The sequence below is a fragment of the Podarcis melisellensis genome (assembly GCF_964234715.1).
Source record: "Podarcis melisellensis genome assembly, chromosome: Z".
Lineage (NCBI taxonomy): Eukaryota > Metazoa > Chordata > Lepidosauria > Squamata > Lacertidae > Podarcis > Podarcis melisellensis.
In genome coordinates this window covers 35227006-35247868 of record NC_138547.1, presented here as the reverse complement: position 1 = coordinate 35247868, position 20863 = coordinate 35227006, and the positions used below count along the sequence as shown (strand labels likewise).

The following is a 20863-nucleotide window of genomic DNA, read 5'->3' as shown; positions in this document are numbered from 1 at the left end:
GAACTGCTAGGTTGGCAGGAGCAAGGACCGAGCAATGGGAGCTCACCCCGTCACGGGGATTCGAACTGCCAACCTTCTGATTAGCAAGTCCTAGGCTTTGTGGTTATCCCACAGCACCACCTGCGTCCCTGAACTGGGGGTAGAAAGGATAAAAGAGGATTTCCCCTCTCCCCGCCATAGACTTTGCTTGGGTGGTTTATCCAAAAAGATTTGTCCAATTGTAGAACAAAGTTTGTAAAATGAGAAGTGAGAGGTGGGGAACCACAGGCCTAAATCCCCAAATCAGTTCTTTGGCCTCTCTCTCTCTATTCCTTGGAATTTTGCTCAGGCCAAATTCTTAACAGACCCTGAGCATTTATATTTTAGTTAATTTCATTATGGTGTTTGCATCTACCAGTTTTTCAAAATCTCATTTCTCTGCATGGTAGGCATAAGGCCAAATGTAGCTCTCCACACTGGCCTTGCTTCACATTCTCCTTGAATAGTTTCCCCCCTGGCTGGAATGTGTCCATGAGTTCTGATCATGTTTCTTGCTTCCCTGGATGGAGGAAGGAGAGGAAAGTGCAAATATGTGTAGATTCCACCACCCACCTTTGTCTCTGGCCCCTCCCACCATTGGCATGTGGCCCTCAGAAGGTGGTCCAGAAGGGAATGCGGCTCTTGAACTGAGAAATGTCCCCTGCCCCAGTTTTAAGTGATTTCCCCATGGGCTGTAGTTTGTCCAAAGCAAAGGTAATTCTTGTCTAGTTACACATTATGCAAGTAATATCAGCTGGGGACTAGTCTAGTCTTTTGTTTTGTTGCTTGTAATTAACTCTCTCCTTTGAAGGAATGCATCTAAGCAAGTGGTTTAATGTAGCAAATAATTCCCCCTTACCCCATTGTACTGCATAACTCCCCCCCCCAAAAAAAATGTTATGCAAATCCAGTAAATAGAAGCTTGGTTGGTGTTCTTGTCAAAAACAAAACTCTTCTCGTTTAACTGGGGGCGTGATATGGCAAATTGCCGAGTCCTATGCCCTCTTCACAGATGCAATGGAAGATGATGAACACTCATCAGATATCATCAAGCACTCCACGCTTAGCTCCTACAGTCTGATTGCCAATAAGCAATGCATTTGCGTTACATTCATATCCATTGTCTCTATGGACTTGGGTGTTCAGCCCAAGGTGAACAAGGCAATTTATTATCAGAGAAGAAATACAATAAATATGCAAGGCAGGGGATCTGGTTTGAATCTGGGAAACCAATTTATTTCCAGTGGAGTGAAGAAAAATGTCTTTTTGGCACAGGTGTAGCCCCACATTCTTTTGCAAAGCTTTTTGCTATCCAACCCATCTCTCTTGAAGCTATGGCATAAATAAGTAGAACTGTCACTTTAGGTCTCTCAGAAAGACACTGTGCTCCACACAGTTTGAAAGCCTCCACTGAGCAGCAAGTGGGAGAGAGAAAATGAAGAACTTCCTTCGGAGACTGTATTGCGAAGTTTCTTCTCTTTTCCTGGGTGTGAAGCTGGATCTGTTTCTTATTTCATACTTCTCATTTTAGGAACTTCAGCACTTCACAGCATTAGTGGAACCACTGTCTAATTCAATCAAGAAAGTCACAAAGACCAAACAGATACAGCAGTATATCTTAGAAGTACAAGTGAACTCAGGTATGCATCTTCATCTTTTTACCATTAATCTGAAACAAGCCAATTTATCTAAGCTTTACAGGGATGGGGCAATTTATGCCCCTGGGCACAAAGTGGACTTTTGGTTCTCTCTATCTGGCCCTCAGGACTCTATCCAGATCACACACCCTCCCTTGCCACACATGCTCTCCCTGGACCATATCTCACACTGGGTCTGCTTTGCAGCTTCCTTAGGTATTTTTGCCTGGGGAGGATATGTTCTTGAACTCAATACTTTTTTTTCTTGCCCAGAGGTTACTCAGTCTACTTCTATCCCTGACCCTGACTACTAGAGAAATGCCCAGAAGGAAATGTGAACCTTAGGTAGAATAAGTTTCTCTATCCCTGATCTAAGCAAATTACTTACCAGACGTCTGCCAATGTTCTGTAGATATAGCCATGCTCTTTCTGACCATTGAGATTACAGTGGTACCTCCGGTTAAGAACTTAATTCATTTGGGAGGTCTGTTCTTAACCTGAAACTGTTCTTAACCTGAGGTACCACTTTAGCTAATGGGGCCTCCCGCTGCCGCCATGCCGCCGCCGCGTTGTTTCTGTTCTCATTCTGAAGCAAAGTTCTTAACCTGGGGTACTATTTCTGGGTTAGTGGAGTCTGTAACCTGAAGTGTCTTTAACCTGAAGCATCTGTAACCCAAGGTACCATTGTATGTGTTTGGAGTACTGTTCGCATACTTGGTCAGGACACATGTTTCTTAACACCCATCTGAATTTATCCCTTAGTTTGTGGAGTAATCCCATCAGGAACAATGAACAAATGGGGGAATTTGGTCTGGTGGTGCTAGGGGAACCTCTTTCCTCTCCAACTCTTGGTTCTATTCCTACTGGATGACAAGCCACTGGCAATCTGGCAGAGCTTGCTCAGAAACTAGCAAATGATTATGGTGATGATGATAACGTTAATGAGAATGAGAATTAAAAGTCCCCTGCATACAATCGAGAAAGACCAGCCTCAGATTTATTACCTTAACATGAAAGAATCTTCCACCTAGTAGTTTTCAGCCTTGCATGTCAGTCAAGATTAGACTTGCTTTCCTATTGAGTCCTGCAGTCCACTGTTTTATCTCTCTAAGGTAAAGGTAAAGGAACCCCTGACCATTAGGTCCAGTCGTGGCCGACTCTGGGGTTGCGGCGCTTAACTCGCTTTATCCAAGGGAGCCGGTGTACAGCTTCCGGGTCATGTGGTCAACATGACTAAGCCACTTCTGGCGAACCAGAGCAGTGCACACAAATGCCATTTACCTTCCCACTGCAGCAGTACCTATTTATCTACTTGCACTTTGATGTGCTTTCGAACTGCTAGGTTGGCAGGAGCAGGGACCGAGCAACGGGAGCTCACCCCGTCGCAGGGATTCGAACCGCCGACCTTCTGATTGGCAAGCCCTAGGCTCTGTGGTTTAACCCACAGCACCACTCTAGTGCTCTTTAAAACTTGTCTCAATACTTGTAGATTTGCTGTTCAAGCTACACCTTTTTTATGTGCTTGTGAGGAGCAAAACCCATCAGACTGTGATGGATGTAACATCAGTGCTCCACTCTCCGAGAGAAATTCTTCATTCAATTGTAATGGAATAAATTCAGAAATTCATACCTGCTGTCATCTAAAGAAACAAAAGTTGCTATTAGTGTAGCTTTAATTCATGTACTACCTTCTGGACAGCCGAATAATTTCATTCCTACACTCTTTTCTTATTTACTTTGAACACATCTTTTGTGTCAAAGGAAAGGAAAATTGAATTCAGCTTTGAAATTCATCGTTACTTGTAAACAACTGCTCCTCAAGTATATGCACAGTGGAAACAGTTTCTGTTTGTAAAAAAGTATAGCTAGTCATCTTTTGATTGTTGTTTTCAGTTCCATGAGATGTCAGGCTTTATATTGGATCTATGCTCACCAAGAAAATAAACAAACTTTTCCCCCTTGGAAGTAAATCAATCACTCTCTACCTGAATGTGGGTTTTGCTAAAAGACCAGCACTGATTTTGCAAAGGGAGCTAATTGTTCCTGAATCATGCAAATGTACAAGAGCTGTTGTAAGTCAAATAATCTGCCAATTAAAAAGGGCTGTGCAATTAGCCATTTTCAGCTTCAGGAGCAATACTATCATTATTACTATAATTCCTTCCAACCTATTTGATGATGCCTACGATTCAGGTCTACAGGCACAAATTTGCAGTTCTACCAGATGTTTTCTAATTTGTATGAAGATTTTCTCCACTAATAAGTATAGTTGTCTGCTATTAAATGCTTACACAAAATTAAAAAGGGATTTCTTCAGGAAGTAATTTTCAAACTGAGTTCCAGGTAACTTTGGCATTGCAGTCCAAGTCCCAGTGCTACCTTCCCCTGGCCAGTGGATAAGGTGAGTTGTGATAGAACAAACTCAAGCAGATAGCAGTCTGGATTAAAACTTTATTGATTACAGGTGTACGTAACTTTGGCCCAGGCAAAGGGTGTATATCCATTCCAGCCTCCTGCTGGAGGTCTTAAACTGTTTCAGGTTATGGCCTCCTCAAGACACTGATCTACTGAGGTAGCCATCATAAGACCACCAGTGGAAACTCTATGGCCCATCTGCCCCCATGCTTTGCTTCTAGACAAAGACTTCCACTAAGACCCCTCTAATGGGGTACCCTGAATACGCCACTGGTTCAGTACAGGGTGATGTACTACTTCACCCAAAGCAACCACCTACAACTGCAGCCAATCAGAGATACCCTTACCCAGCACTTAGTCCCAGAGGTGGATAAGTGAATGCCATCTGGTTATCAAATTTGATGTTAGGATGGGGAATGGCTTGCCCTTCAAGTTGCACAGTGACATGCCACAATGCCTTGTTGATCTTTCACAGGGAATAGTTTATGTGTGCTGGCTCATTTGCTTCTTGCTGCTGAAGAAGCTCTGATGAAAGGCCTGTGAGGTCTAGATGCCGTGCACACAGACTTTCAGCATCGGTGACCACAGCCATGATGAGCTTGATATCCTTCATGGAAACCAAATCACTCTTGCCCAGCCAGAGACCCAAGAGCTTGGGGGTGGGGGCAGTTCACAAATAGTGAATTCATGCAGCAATGTAGGGAGAAGTGTTCCCTAACACATGCTGTGCTGCCCCATTCAAATAACTGTGGCTCTTGAATGAAGGTGCATGGTCCAGGATGTTGCTTCAGCATGCTGCTGTGCCCAGTACATGATACTGTGGCCCATGATTTAGATGTTATTGCTGGAAGTACCTGGAAGAGGATTATTATAAAGACACATTAAATGAGAGGGTATAGCCTTTGTATGCAATCAACCACCAGTGCCCAAAAGTATTGATGTGTTCTGCCTCTAAATCCCATTCAAATGCTGTAGTGGCAGCACCAATGTGGAAGGTGTGACCTGAGTAGTCTTTAGGGTTCCAACAACACTCCCTTATGGGAATACCAAAGAGATGCAGTGAATTGATGCGGAGATAAAAGTACGCTGTTTTTGAGCACCAGTAGGGGGCCATTACTTAAAGGTCTTATCTGCAAGAACCTCTTGGTGTCCTTCACAGGACATGAGCCATTAAAAGGGAAGGCATCTAAGGATAGGATGATACCTTTCCACAACTGGTCTGTTTTTGAATATGTTATCCTTACTTTGCTGTAGCCCTGGTGAATACTGACATCAATAGTGCTGAGGCCACAGTGAGAAGATGTGGTACTTGTGCACTCGCCAAGAGGAAGCACACAGAAGACAACCACCCGGAATAGCAGAGTCTCATATCTAGTATAGCATATCTTTATTTATTTATTCAAGCTATCATGAAAATTCATCAGCATTTTACTGCAAAGTTCTTTTAACAAGCACATTTCTGTACACATTTGTGCCTGATAAGGAAATTTTTGCAAGCAATTATCCACTGCGTAATGCATATTTGTATCTTATTCACTTAACATGTTTTTATGCACAATTGTACCCTGGTATACATTTTTGTAAAGGCTAATAAAGTTCTGCCAAGAGAACAAGCTGGTCATCACAAACACTCTTTTCCAACAACACAAGAGACAACTCTACACATGGACACCACCAGATGGGCAGCATCGAAATCAGATTGATTATATTCTCTGCAGCCAAAGATGGAGAAGCTCTATACAGTCAGCAAAAACAAGACCTGGAGCAGACTGTGGCTCAGATCATCAGCTTCTTATAGCAAAATTCAAGCTTAAACTGAAAAAGTAGGAAAAACCACTGAGCCAGTAAGATACAATCTAAGTCAAATCCCTTATGAATACACAGTGGAAGTGAGGAACAGGTTTAAGGATTTAGATTTGGTGGACAGAGTGCCTGAAGAACTATGGATGGAGGCTCGCAACATTATACAGGAGGCAGCAACGAAAACCATCCCAATGAAAAGGAAATCCAAGAAAGCAAAGTGGCTGTCCAACGAGGCCTTACAAATAGCGGAGGAGAGAAGGCAAGCAAAACGTGAGGGAGATAGTGAAAGATACAGGAAATTGAATGCAGATTTCCAAAAAATAGCAAGGAGAGACAAGAAGGCCTTCTTAAACGAGCAATGAAAAGAAATAGAGGAAAACAACAGAATGGGAAGAACCAGAGATCTGTTCAAGAAAATTGGAGATATGAAAGGGACATTTCGTACAAAGATTACCATAATAAAGGACAAAAGTGGTAAGGACCTAACAGAAGCAGAAGACATCAAGAAGAGGTAGCAAGACTACACAGAGGAATTATACCAGAAAGATATGAATGGCTCGTACACCCTAGGTAGTGTGGTTGCTGACCTTGAGCATGACATGCTGGAGAGTGAAGTCAAATGGGCCTTAGAAAGCACTGCAAATAACAAGGCCAGTGGAATTGATGGTATTCCAACTGAACTATTTAAAATTTTAAAAGATGATGCTGTTAAGGTGCTACACTCAATATGCCAGCAAATTTGGAAAACTCAGCAGTGGCCAGAGGATTGGAGAAGATCAGTGTACAGCCCAATCCCAAAGAAGGGCAGTGCCAAAGAATGCTCCAACTACCGCACAATTGCACTCATTTCACACGCTAGCAAGGTTATGCTTAAAATTCTACAAGGAAGGCTCAAGCAGTATGTGGACCGAGAACTCCCAGAAGGGCAAGCTGGATTTAGAAGAGGCAGAGGAACCAGAGACCAAATTGCAAACATGCACTGGATTATGGAGAAAGCTAGAGAGTTCCAGAAAAACATCTACTTTTGCTTCATTGACTATGCAAAAGCATTTGACTGTGTTGACCACAGCAAACTATGGCAAGTTCTTAAAGAAATGGGAGTGCCTGATCACCTAATCTGTCTCCTGAGAAATCTCTATGTGGGACAAGAAGCTACAGTTAGAACTGGATATGGAACAACTGATTGGTTCAAAATTGGGAAAGGAGTAGGACAAGGCTGTATATTGTCTCCCTGCTTATTTAACTTATATTCAGAATTCATCATGCGAAAGGCTGGGCTGGATGAATCCCAAGCCGGAATTAAGTTTGCCGGAAGAAATATCAACAACCTCAGATATGCAGATGACACAACCTTGATGGCAGAAAGTGAGGAGGAATTAAAGAACCTTTTAATGAGGGTGAAAGAGGAGAGCGCAAAATATGGTCTGAAGCTCAACATCAAAAAAAATGAAGATCATGGCCACTGGGCCCATCACCTCCTGGCAAATAGAAGGGGAAGAAATGGGGGCAGTGAGACTTCCGGGTTGGCGCCATCGCCGAATGGCGGACTCCCTCCGAGCTCCGGAGGGAGCCTGCTCGGCAGGGGCTGGGTTCTACCGCGCTGGCAACGCGGGGACCCTCAAAAACCATGGGCGTTGAAACCCATGGACATGGTGACTCGGTGGGCACCGTTTGCGCCCCCCGACCCGCGAAGGAGCCTTTTTAAAGGCTGCGGAGCGGGTGACGGGGGGGTGCTATGAGTCCTCCGCTTCCCCTGCCGAGCGAAGCCGCATGCCATTCGACGGAGAGCGCTGACTTCTTCCATTGAAAATTTGGACTTAAAAGAATAACCCGTGAGTAATTGGAACTTGGATTAAAAAGGGGGGGGGAAATTTAAATTCGGAGCGAGCGGGGGAGGTGCAAAAAGGAAGTCAGCCTCCCCCCTGTTGTAGAGGAGTTAAAGCAAAGGATTTGACAACTAAGATCGAGTGCTACCTTATTTTGACAAAGTTATTAAATTTCGCGATGGAAAACTATAAGACTGGGCTGGAGGAGAAAAGTGGAATGTGACTTAAAATGCAACACACACACATCCCCGGGAACCCCGGGAGCGATCCGTGAGAGCGCCGGGAGAGGAGAAAGAGAGGTTTTGACAGCTGTCAAAGGAGCTGTCAAAGCGGAAGAACAAAAAAAGAACTTTGTTACAGGACATTGCCGGTTACATTTGCTACAAATTGGATATAAATTGTTTAAAACAAGGAATAACAAGTTACTTTGACTGTTGGGTGTGATCTGGAAGGAAACAGAGTTACTATAATCCCTCTAGAGGAGCTGTGGGACACTACAAGTATTGCTGGCATGGAATTGGAATAGGACTTTTTATCTCCTGGGAAACTGCAGAAGTGGAACACTATTTTGTCTACAGAGGTCTATACACTAAAGGAGACAATAGATTTATCTATTGAAGAATGGAAGGGACTTGACGTAATGTTTTGTTCCTGAATAACAAAGCCTCTGCAGAGGAATTAGAAGCTTTTGGAATTAGAACATTTGTGCAGGAGACCAGGAAAAAAAAGGAGGAGAGAGATCAACAAGAACAACAAGAATAACAAGAACTGGACAAAGTTGGAAATGGGAACATTTGGGACATCCAGATTTGAAAGGTCTAAAGAAATAAAAATGGAGTTTTTACTCTTAAATACAAAGATCTGGATGGAAAAAATGGACCTATTTGAGTCAGACTCCTTCCAAGATTGGACATTCGATATTAAAGATGACTAAAAGACGGCAAAGACTATTAAAAAGACGGCAAAGCGGACTGGTGAAGATCTATGGCTTAGATGTGGGAGCTCCAGGACGACAGTAGACATTGATGGACATTGGGAACGCAACCGGGAAAGGGGGGAGGGAAACTTGGAATCCAAAGGGTGTTAAACTACTCTTTATTCTTTTTTCTATTTTTTCTATTCTAATCTGTATTGCATATTAAAGAGGGGAACTCGCGGAAGGGATCAGGTCGATTTTAGGGGATGGGAAAATTTTTTTTTAATTGGGTCAATGATAATAAGTTTAAAATTTGGGGTAAGAATTTGTTGAATTTATTTGAAAGAATTGGAATACAAGAGGGGGAGGGGAGGGGAAGTCCTGGAAAGATGCCAATGAAAATAAGGTTTTAATGTTGGATGTTTTTCTTTTTTTTTTGTTATATTTGAAAATCTTTAATAAATATTATAAAAAAAAGAAAAAGAAATGGGGGCAGTGAGAGATTTTACTTTCTTGGGCTCCATGATCACTGCAGATGCTGACAGCAGTCACGAAATTAAAAGACGCCTGCTCCTTGGGAGAAAGGCGATGGCAAACCTAGACAGCATCTTAAAAAGCAGAGACATCACCTTGCCAACAAAGGTCCATATAGTTAAAGCCATGGTTTTCCCAGTAGTGATGTATGGAAGTGAGAGCTGGACCATAAAGAAGGCTGATCGCTGAAGAATTGATGCTTTTCAATTATGGTGGTGGAGGAGACTCTTGAGAGTCCCATGGACTGCAAGAAGATCAAACGCATCCATTCTTAAGGAAATTAGCTCTGAGTGCTCACTGGAAGGACAGATCGTGAAGCTGAGGCTCCAATACTTTGGCCACCTCATGAGAAGAGAAGACTCCCTGGAAAAGACCCTGATGTTGGGAAGGATGGAGGGCACAAGGAGAAGGGGGCGACAGAGGACGAGATGGTTGGACAGTGTTCTCGAAGCTACAAACATGAGTCTGACCAACTGCGGGAGACAGTGGAAGACAGAGGTGCCTGGCGTGCTCTGGTCCATGGGGTCACGAAGAGTCGGACACGACTAAACAACTAAACAACAACAACATACATTTTTGTATTTATTATTAAACTGAAGAATCACATCGCAGAATTTGGAGAAGTGCATCTTTTAAAGTATGGCTGCATTTTGTAAAATGTGAAGTTGGAAATTGTGATTGCAGACCCTCCAAGTGTCCCTATTTTCCAGGGACGTCCTTGATTTAGAGAAGCCACCCCGGTTTCTGATTTGATCCCATAATGTCCCACTTTTCCTTAAAGGTAAAGGGACCCCTGACAATTAAGTCCAGCCGCAAACAACTCTGGGGTTGCGGCGCTCATCTTGCTTTAAAGGCCAATGAAGCCAGCGTTTGTCCGCTTCCGCAGACAGTTTTTCCAGGTCATGTGGCCAGTATGACTAAGCCGCTTCTGGCAAAACCAGAGCAGTGCACGGAAATGCTGTTTACCTTCCTGCTGGAGCGGTACCTATTTATCTACTTGCACTGTGTGCTAGCACTTTTCCTTAGGATGTCCCTATTTTCTTGGAGAAATGTTGCAGGGTATGGAGTTATCTGACCCCTAAGCAGTCTGAAGGCGATCCTGTTTGGGAAGTTTTTTTAAAAATGTTTTTACATATGTTGGAAGCTGCCCAGAGTGGCTAGGGCAACCCAGTAAGATTTGTGGGGTATGAATAGTAAAATTATCATTATGGAATGAGACGACCCTATTTTCATTGGAGAAATGTTGGAGGGTATGTGACCATTGTGCATATTGTTTTTGAAACTGTCAATGACATAAGCTCACATTAAAATCCAAACCAAGTTGAATTTCCCATCTGGAATAGAAGCCTTATAATCCTGTTCAAGCTTCATAGAAGGATGTGGAAAAGCACATATTTCCCTCTACTCCTCTGAGACTCTTCCTGCTGTCATGCTAGAGGCCCAGGTCTGGACCAGTTTATCATACCCAGTCCTAAGCATTTTGGTGCTATATGGAAGCAGTAGTTCTGGACACCCTAATTCTACTTCCAGGATATCTACAATTAAGTCAGGGTTGGAAAACCTCAGGCTTGGGGGCCAAAATGTGACCTTCCAAGTCTCTCTATTCAGACTTCAGAACCTACCATCCTCTTCAGGCCACACCTCCCCTACCCAGGCTACATCTCTCACCAGTACTGCTCTATACCTCTTTGAGTGTTTTGGCCTGAACTGCAGCAATGCCTCTTGTTTTTCCAGTTGGAGGATGAAGATATGCAAATGTGAAGGCATGTAGAAAACTTATTTTTGCATGGCAAGAAAGCAAACTACTGTACAAAACTAAGAGTCAGTCACATCTGTTGTTCCAGTTTTTGCCGCCTGCAGAAATAAATATGGCCCTCCAGCCATAACTGTCAACCTTCCCTTTTTTTGCGGGAAATTCCCTTATTCCAGCGCCGTTTCCCACTGCTTCCAACTGCTATCCCGGATTGTTAGATATCCCATAGACTGTCCCCGGGACAGGTGAGGCTGCTGATCCCTTATTTTTGAGGCTGCTGACCCCTTATTTTCAAATCTGAAAGTTGACAGCTAGAAAGGTTCCCCAACCCTGTGTTAGGAGGCCTGAGCAAACCAGTTTCCTTTCCTCCTCCCCCCCTCTTTATTTTAATTCTCTTTCAATTTAATTCTTTTATTTTAATTTCCCTTTCAGTTTTTCCTATGTCACATAAACACACAGGTTCTTGTCAGCCTGTGGCTTTAAAAATATTTTACATTTTGCTTGCAAACATAATTTTGGCTCCCATAAGAATGTAGAAAACACTGCCTTATTTTGGGGTGGCACAGTTTCACTTGACCACCTGAGTTTGCTATTGGCAGGAACAATGTGTAGGGGGTGAGTTTTCTGCTAAATGCCAATTACTCACTCATGCTTCACACAGGAGTTGGTAACATAACAGGTTATTAAAAAGGGATATAAGCAGCTGTCTGGCAGGGCTCCTAACACAGGCTTATAATGGTTTCTTCTAGTTCAAGTGATCAGAAGAGAAGAAATGGAGTGTCAATGCTGGTCTTAATTTAAGGAGAAAGTGCAAAGCTCATTCGCTGTGCCAAAATTCAATACAGTGGTACCTCGGGTTACATAAGCTTCAGGTTACATACGCTTCAGGTTACAGACTCTGCTAACCCAAAAATAATACCTTGGGTTAAGAACTTTGCTTCAGGATGAGAACAGAAATCGTGCTCCGGTGGCACAGCAGCAGCGGGAGGTCCCATTAGCTAAAGTAGTGCTTCAAGTTAAGTACAGTTTCAGGTTAAGAACGGACCTCCGGATCAATTAAGTACTTAACCCGTGGTACCACTGTATGTTTCCTGGGCAAGGAGGAAAAAAGGTCTATTGCATTGACAACAAAGTTCCCTCTCAAAATGGCACCAGAATAGATCAAATCATGTAGATTAGGGTTGCCATATTTCAAAAAGTGAAAATCCACAAAGGTTTTTGAGCTTTTCTTTTGGGGCTGGGGGGGGGCAAAGTTGTTGAGTGTTGGTGGGTGGCTATGACAATTGTTTCAGGCCTCACACATATGGAAACAGCCACATCAACACACACAGATAATACCCTCCATATAATAACAAAATAGCCTGGCCCAAATCCAGTCAAATCCCATTGAAGTCAATTAGTTCTGACTAATTTATGCCCCATTAATTCCAGTGGGACTTTTGCATGTCTGCATTGAATTGCAGTGCAGTGAGATGGGTGGAAAGAGGGTGGTTGATATGTACTGGCTCTTTGTTTGACTCTCATTGTGCCTATCTACAACACAAATGGAGGTACCATATGGAATATGCAGCTCCCACCCCCCACCTGTCGCATGAGGAGCATCGCATTAAACAGGCAGCGGGTTCTCATTGGCCAGTGATTCTTGTAACCACCTTGCCACCATACGGTAGGGAACTTGTATTGATATGTTAGTCCCTAATAGTGAGTCAGGCTGTTGGTCTATCTACTTCAGTATTGTCCACACAGCTCTACAAGTTTTCAGACTGCCCTACCAGAAGATGCTAGAAGCAGAATATGGGAGTTTCTACATCCAAAGCAAATGCTCAATCTCTGAGCTATTGACCTTCCTCAATGTCTGTAATGACTCAGTATTTTGAGTTAATTAACTTCCAATATCCCCTTTATCCAGCCTTGTGATTGAACTAATTATAATTGTATTAGAACTAATGTCTTCCCTATAACTTAGAGGTAGGGAACAAGATCTACCCCAGCAGGTCACATTCTGGCATGCACAACTCCATAAGCGATTTTGACAGGCAGGTGGGGTTGGAAGCAGCAGCAGGAATAGATCAGTTTGTGACTTAAGGGTTAGTTTTGTTAATGTTAAAGCCAACCATCCAAGAGGAAGACTGGTGGAGATGTTGCTTAGCAACCAGTGGCATGAACCTCACATGGTCTGATTGTCTATGTAGGTTTGAGGGACTTTTCTTCTGTGCATTAGTTGAATGCCATCCAGCTATGCACTATACTGAGAAATTCTGTAGTGCAGCTGATCTCAGCAGCGCTGCTATAAGTGCTGAGCAGCTGATTTCTAAGTGACTACCCTATGTACCCTATGCAGGTGTAGGAGACCTTAGGCACTGCAGGTGTTACTGCACTAAAACTCCCACCATCCCTAGCCATTGTCCATGTTTATTGGGGCTAATGGAAGTTATAGTTTAGCAACATCTGGATGGCCAAAGGTTACAGTCAAAATGTGGAGCCTGCTACCACAGTTATTTGATTGTTTGTTTTATTGACTGCTTACATGCCCAAATCATTTCTAATCATTTCAGAAACATAAAATCAAATATGAAAATGTCCACAAATAATTAAGACACACAATAGAACATTTCCTTCAAAACATTAAACATCCACAATTAAAATATAAAACAAATCCTTTAACAATAGTATGATAATTTGATAATTAATAGCTGCAGCTTCCTAATTTCTTGGGAAAGAAAATGAAATTATTTAATCAGTGTATATGTTGTTGGCATTGAGTTAAGGAATATCACTGTATATAATTTATGAATTAATTGAAGGTATTTGTTCACATTCCTGTTTTGTTTTATTAATCATGCTTGGATTTGCCAAGTTGATGGATATCATTTTCCTTCTTTCTCTTCATAAGTATATATAGTGTTGTAAATAAATAAATAATAATATAAAACAATTCTGTTTCAAAACTACAACAATGCCATCCCCACGTTTATTCTGCACAAAATGTGATATTCAATTACACATTACTGAGAGAAGACACTTTGAAATGAGTGAACATATGTACGTTAGGTTACTTGCAATATAGAACTTAGCTGCATGCCACTGAAAGTGAGTGGGTTGCAGTCAACTTAGTTTTACTCAGAGTAAACCCATTGAAATTATTGGACAGAAAAACGTCATGATCATTAATTCCTTTGGTTCTATTAAGAGCAAAACGTAGTTGAACACAATTCAGTGTCTAAAAGGTATTTTGGAATTACTAGACTTCCAGACATTCTATATTTGAAGAAAAGAAATAACTATTGGGCTGGATCCAGACTTTGTCATAATTTGAATAGGTACAGCAAAATCAATAGGCTTAATTCCCATTGATTTCACTAGGTCTACTTTGAGTATGATTAAATCTGGATTCAACCCCCCCTTTTAAAAAACAAACAAATATGTTGTTATGTGTTTAATTAACATACCTTGATCAGCTTTATAGATCTCAGGTAGCATGTGTTTTTTGGCTGGTCAACTTTGAAAGGTAGTTTTAATGGAAAGCAAGGTGTGCCAGCAGAGTCGCTAAATTATATTTGGCAGCTGCTCCATTCCATCTAAAGAAGTTTGACTTCTTTAGGCAGCCTTATGCTGTCTGTTGTTGAAATTAAATACTAAATGTAAGCCAATACTTGTTTATTTTATGTGAGAGAGGGCAAAGTATTTCATGGCACAGTGACAATGTGTTCAGAGATCTTTGCCAGATCTCTGTATAAACGTAATTAAATGAACTAATTGGTTACCTGAAACTGTTCTTAGAAGAGCTGTACATGCCTGAACAAACAATTATTGTGGCTTTTCTTAAACAAGAATGATTCAGAAAAACAATACTAAGAGAGGGAGAGAGATGGGAAGATACCATCCAGTCTTTAGAAAGCCCAGCTGTACCACGTTCTTCCTTCAACTCATTAAATAGATGATAGATAGATATAGATAGATGATAGATAGATAGATAGATAGATGATAGATAGATAGATAGATAGATAGATGATAGATAGATAGATAGATGATAGATAGATAGATATAGATAGATAGATAGATGATAGATAGATAGATAGATGATAGATAGATAGATGATAGATAGATAGATAGATAGATGATAGATAGATGATAGATAGATAGATGATAGATAGATAGATGATAGATAGATAGATAGATAGATGATAGATAGATAGATGATGATAGATAGATAGATAGATAGATAGATAGATAGATAGATAGATGATAGATAGATAGATAGATGATAGATAGATAGATAAATAGATAGATGATAGATAGATAGATGATAGATAGACGATAGATAGATAGATGATAGATAGATAGATAGATAGATAGATAGATAGATAGATAGATAGATAGATAGATATAGATAGATAGATAGATAGATAGATAGATAGATAGATAGATAGATAGATAGATAGATAGATGATATAGATAGATAGATAGATAGATAGATGATAGATAGATAGATAGATGATAGATAGATAGATAGATAGATATAGATGATAGATAGATGATAGATAGATAGATAGATAGATATAGATGATAGATAAGATAGATGATAGATGATAGATGATAGATAGATAGATAGATAGATAGATAGATAGATAGATAGATAGATGATAGATAGATAGATAGATGATAGATAGATAGATGATAGATAGATAGATAGATAGATAGATAGATAGATAGATAGATAGATAGATAGATGATAGATAGATAGATGATAGATAGATAGATGATAGATAGATAGATCAGTGTTTCCCAAACTTTTTTGGGCAACGGCACACCTGTTTACTGAAAAAAAATCTCACGGCACACCACCATTAAAGCCCCGCCCCGTGACGTCAGCGCGCAGCGTCACGCCGGGAGGGACACACGAAAGTGAAAGTTTTTTTCCCTCCCCCTTGCCGGGGAACCTCCAAGCTTTGGGGGTGGGAGGAGGCAGCAGAGCGAGGGACTGAGGGACGGCGGCAACTGAGGCGGCGGCGGCTGTTGTGGTGGTGGCGGCGATAGCGGGCGGAGGAGGGGGCGGCGGCGGGGCTTGAGGAGCCGTCGCCGGGAGTTGCTGCTGCTGTTGTTGCTGCTGCTGCCCGGACATGCCGGCCTCCTCCTCCTCCGCTGTCTCGCGCTCCTCCCTTTTGCACGCGCTGCCCCGCCGCTCGGCACCACCACCGCGGAGCCGCCCCCGGCTCGACGCGGATCCTCACCGCCGCCGCCTCTCACTGCCCGACTCGCCCGCCTCCCTCCCACGGCACACCAGCCAATGTCTGACGGCACAGTAGTGTGCCGCGGAACACCGGTTGGGAAACACTGAGATAGATGATAGATAGATAGATGATAGATAGATAGATATAGATAGATTGATAGATGATAGATAGATAGATATAGATAGATAGATAGATAGATAGATAGATAGATAGATAGATGATAGATAGATAGATAGATAGATAGATAGATAGATAGATAGATATAGATGATTGATAGATAGATGATAGATAGATAGATGATGATGACAGATAGATAGATGATAGATGATAGATAGATAGATAGATGATAGATAGATAGATAGATAGATAGATGATAGATAGATAAATAGATAGATGATAGATAGATAGATGATAGATAGATGATAGATGATAGATAGATAGATAGATAGATAGATGATATAGATGATAGATAGATAGATGATAGATAGATAGATGATAGATAGATAGATAGATAGATAGATAGATAGATAGAGTGGCGTAGCGTGGGTTGTCAGCACCCGGGGCAAGGCAAGTAATTTGTGCCCCCTAACCCGTGGATTTGCGCCCCCTAACCCTAACCCCCAGATGTTGCGCCCGGTGCGGCCGCCCCCCCCTGCACCCCCCACGCTACGCCACTGGATAGATAGATAGATAGATAGATAGATAGATAGATAGATAGATAGATAGATGATAGATATGATATGATATTATTAAGAATTTTCATAATACATCACAATAAAAAATGAACCAATCTAAACAAAAATAAAAACAAAAAGGAAAGGAAAGGAATAATGCAAAGTCCTCTATCACAGGTAGATATTAACTCTTGTCCCACACAAAAATATGTGAACCCTTCCAGCTTTCACCTGGGAAATTGCTTTTCTTCTCCCAGCATCTCACCCTGGGAGATCTTCCCTTCCCTGCCTCTCACACAGAGTCCTTCACCAACAACGATACCTAGCATTCTCTGGGAATTTGGTTCCGTGAGAGGAATGGGGGTCGCTTAACAGTTTTCAGCATATTTAACAAAGCACAGTTCCCATGATTCTTTGGGGAGCCCATTACCATTAAAGTGGTACGATAATGCTTTAAACGTATGGTGTGGATGTGGCCTATGATTCCATTTGGCCCTTTGTGTACAGATTTTCACTGCCAAGATCAGACTCATCATTTGGCTCACCTTCTGTTTGATGGGCTTTTCATTTCACAGTTATAATTTGTTTTTGTTGTGGGCATTTTCCTTTTATTAATATGTTATTAGTATTTTAATGTATTTTTGTCTCACTTTTATTTAATCGTAAGCTTGCCCAAGCACCACGTAAGAGGAAAGGTGGATTCTTGCTTCTTAAAAGAACACTCTACTAAATAAATAATCAATAAATGATGTTCGCATCCTTCATTTTCTATCACGTAAACCAAGTTTCCCAAGATGGGTGAAGTTAGAAGCCAGGATTTTACTTTATTTTCACATCCCTTACCATGAAAGTGGTCTTCAAAATTCTCATTTTGGAGGGGAAACCACTATCAAAGGACAGCAGAGATGGCATTTCTGTTTGCACTTTTTATGTTTGTGACTCACAGGGGACAGCCTACGAGTGCCTGATTTTAGTGTCTACATTCTGAGCATTAGTCAACATGGTACACTTTGTTTTATAAGGCAGTAAAAGCTCTCAATTTTAAGATGTCTGCTGTACTTTGTCCATCGACTCTACTGATTTTCACTCCTGAGATTTTTATTGTTCCAGCTGGCATTTTAATTGCAGACAATTGCAGTGTCAATTTTACAAAGACTTGCTAGAGAGAGAGAGAGAAAGTTAACTGACTGTAATTGATGAACAGCCTTCCCTCACACATGTATTTTAGTCTTAGTCGGCTGCTGTTTTACTCAGAAGGGAAGTGAATGTTAGCCTTGACCTTGGTTTCATAACTTGGACCAACTGTTCCTGTCCTCATGTCCCAGAGCATACACACTTGATAGAAAGCCAGCTGGGGCAAGATAAATAAAGGGGATCATGACAAGTCTCATAGGATGGAATCACTAGACCCTGGTCTGGTTTTAAACCTAACAAAAAATAATTCCATACTGGGACTTAGAATTTTCTAGCAGATGGTTTAAGCTGGGGATAAAGATGGCAGCAATCCATTATCTTTTGTATCCAAGCCCATGGTGCTCAAGAGTATTATTGTTTCTAAACAAGAAAATACCATTTGGTTACCATCACTGATCACTGCTGATAAATCTATTGTTCACGACTGTATCTCTAACTCCTGTTAAAACCTAAGGTTCATTTTCAAATGTGATGCCAGATGTGTATGGAAATAAAATTCACCAGTAGCCTATGTGCTGGACTACAACTCCCAACATACCTGAACACTGGTCATTCTGGCTGGGAATTATAGTTGCAAGCCAGCAATATTTGGAGGGCACAATATTAGCTACCCTTGTTTTAGGCCAAATGAGGGGAAATTGTGGATGTCTCCAGATGTTGAGAAACTACAACTCTCATTTCCCCAAACTATTGGCTACATGATCACATGTTCCTTAGATGGCCTTCAGTTTGAAAGCAACTGTGGTTACCATTCAGCTAGCTTTCATATTGAAATCAAACCTTACTTTGAAGAAGATTTTGGTGTTCCTTCACAGGTAAACCATTTGAGGACTTCTGGTGGAATTTTCTGAAGAATAACAACATTTAGCATGGCTTTGCACCTTCTTAAATCTTTGGTTTGGCACCTAGAAACTAGTGTATGTGTGGTAATGTTCTGAGCAGGAAGCCTACTGTTGTTGGGGTAGCACACATGGTATCACACTGGAATGTGGTGTAAGAACAGAAGGATTAGCATCATTCACTTTTGAGCCAGTGCTTAACTCTGGCATCTTTCTCAGTTCAGTGCAACGGGTCTGAACCATCATTCGATTCACTTCACACTGAAAGGCAAGCCTATCTAATTTGCATTTCCCAAAACAATACACAACCTAAAAGAAGAGAAGAAGAAGAGTTTGGATTTGATATCCCGCCTTTCACTCCCCTTCAGGAGTCTCAAAGCGGCTAACATTCTCCTTTCCCTTCCTCCCCCACAACAAACACTCTGTGAGGTGAGTGGGGCTGAGAGACTTCAAAGAAGTGTGACTAGCCCAAGGTCACCCAGCAGCTGCATGTGGAGGAGCGGAGACTCGAACCCGGTTCCCCAGATTACAAGACTACCGCTCTTAACCACTACACCACACTACAACCATCCTTCAAAATTCACAATGTTAGGCGCTGACTTAAAACTCGGCTATTGGGATTGGCCTGCACAGGATTGGATAGTAGCACAGCCAATTCCAGTTGGCTTGCCCTCACCACCAATCAGCTGATTGGGGGTGACAGAGAATCTTCCTTGCCAATGCACAATCAGAAGTGGATGTTAAGCCTTCTGACTGCACACTGGCAACTGAGTATCCACCTGCCCCTCACCTGATTTCACATGTGACTTCAGATGAGCAAAATGATTTGGTGGGGAAAAAAGCCACATGAGCCAAATTGGAACCCCTGCTGGGCCAAATTAGACCCCTGGACCAGGGGTTTAAAGAAAAGTGCCTAGCTGAATGAAGGCAGAAGCTTTCAGCACCCTTCATTTTAAATATGACACACTCAGTCTATTGTTGAACCAGCTGCAAAATGGGGTCCACAACACAAAAGCAAAAAGCCACAGATGTAAGTCGCTTCAGCCAGGCAGCTTCAGAAGGCATCTTAAAGATTGCCAAGTGTGGGGTGAAGGGAGGAGGAAAGCAAGAACCTGCCACCTTCTATTAATTTTCGTTGCAATTCCATCTGTGCATGAAGTAGCCTAATGATCCAAGCAATTGCAGTCACTTGTCAAGGATCTTTTCACTTATTTTCCCGCAAACAAACTTGCTGATGATATTAGTGGGCAGCTGCCAGAATTCATCACGGCACTTAACGCATCCTTGGCAAGAGCTGACAGATGTGAAGACGCCGGGATATTCCACAGTTGGCACACATGACAGCCCAGAGCACAATTCACTTTTCAAAAGTCTATTTAAGGCAGAAGTGCAAAAAGAGAGGAAGAGATTGTACTAATCTTCAGAAGGAAGTCTATTGCCTAGGCTTGGAGAGAAACAGAGGGTGTAGTTTAGCATTCTGGCACATGATTTGCAGTAAGTCTGTAAAAATCTGAGGTTCACTTTCCAATTCCATCAGAAGAAAGACCTCAGGAAGCAGAGGTGGGAAAACCCATGCCACTTGATGTCTTGTATATGACAGTAGCAATGTATTATTATGTTAGAGGTTTTATTACAATCAAGCTGTATATAAATTTTGTGAAATAAATAAAACAAAATAAGGTTTTTAATTACAGCCATACCTCGGGTTAAATACGCTTCGAGTTGAGTGCGTTCGAGTTGCGCTCCTTGGCAACCCGGAAGTAACGGAGCATGTCACTTCCAGGTTTCGCCGCAGACGCTCAAAATGACGTCACGCACATGCGTAGAAGCGGCAAAGAGTGACGCGTGTGCGCGCAGACATGCCATTGCTAGTTACGTTTACCTTTAGATGCGAACGGGGCTCCAGAATGGATCCCGTTCGTATCTAGAGGTACCACTGTATCCCCATTTTCTATGAAGCTCAGGATAGTGTCTCTAATGTATTTTGTCACAACTCTGGCAGGTAGGTTTGTCCAAGACTGAC

The 20863-nt window shown here is 41.9% G+C and overlaps 1 long non-coding RNA gene across 1 annotated transcript in view; it reads left to right on the top strand.

The window, feature by feature from the left end:
* LOC309362166 overlaps window positions 1-20863 on the top strand; it is a 390859-nt gene that overhangs the window by 304630 nt on the left and 65366 nt on the right. The window lies entirely within an intron of this gene.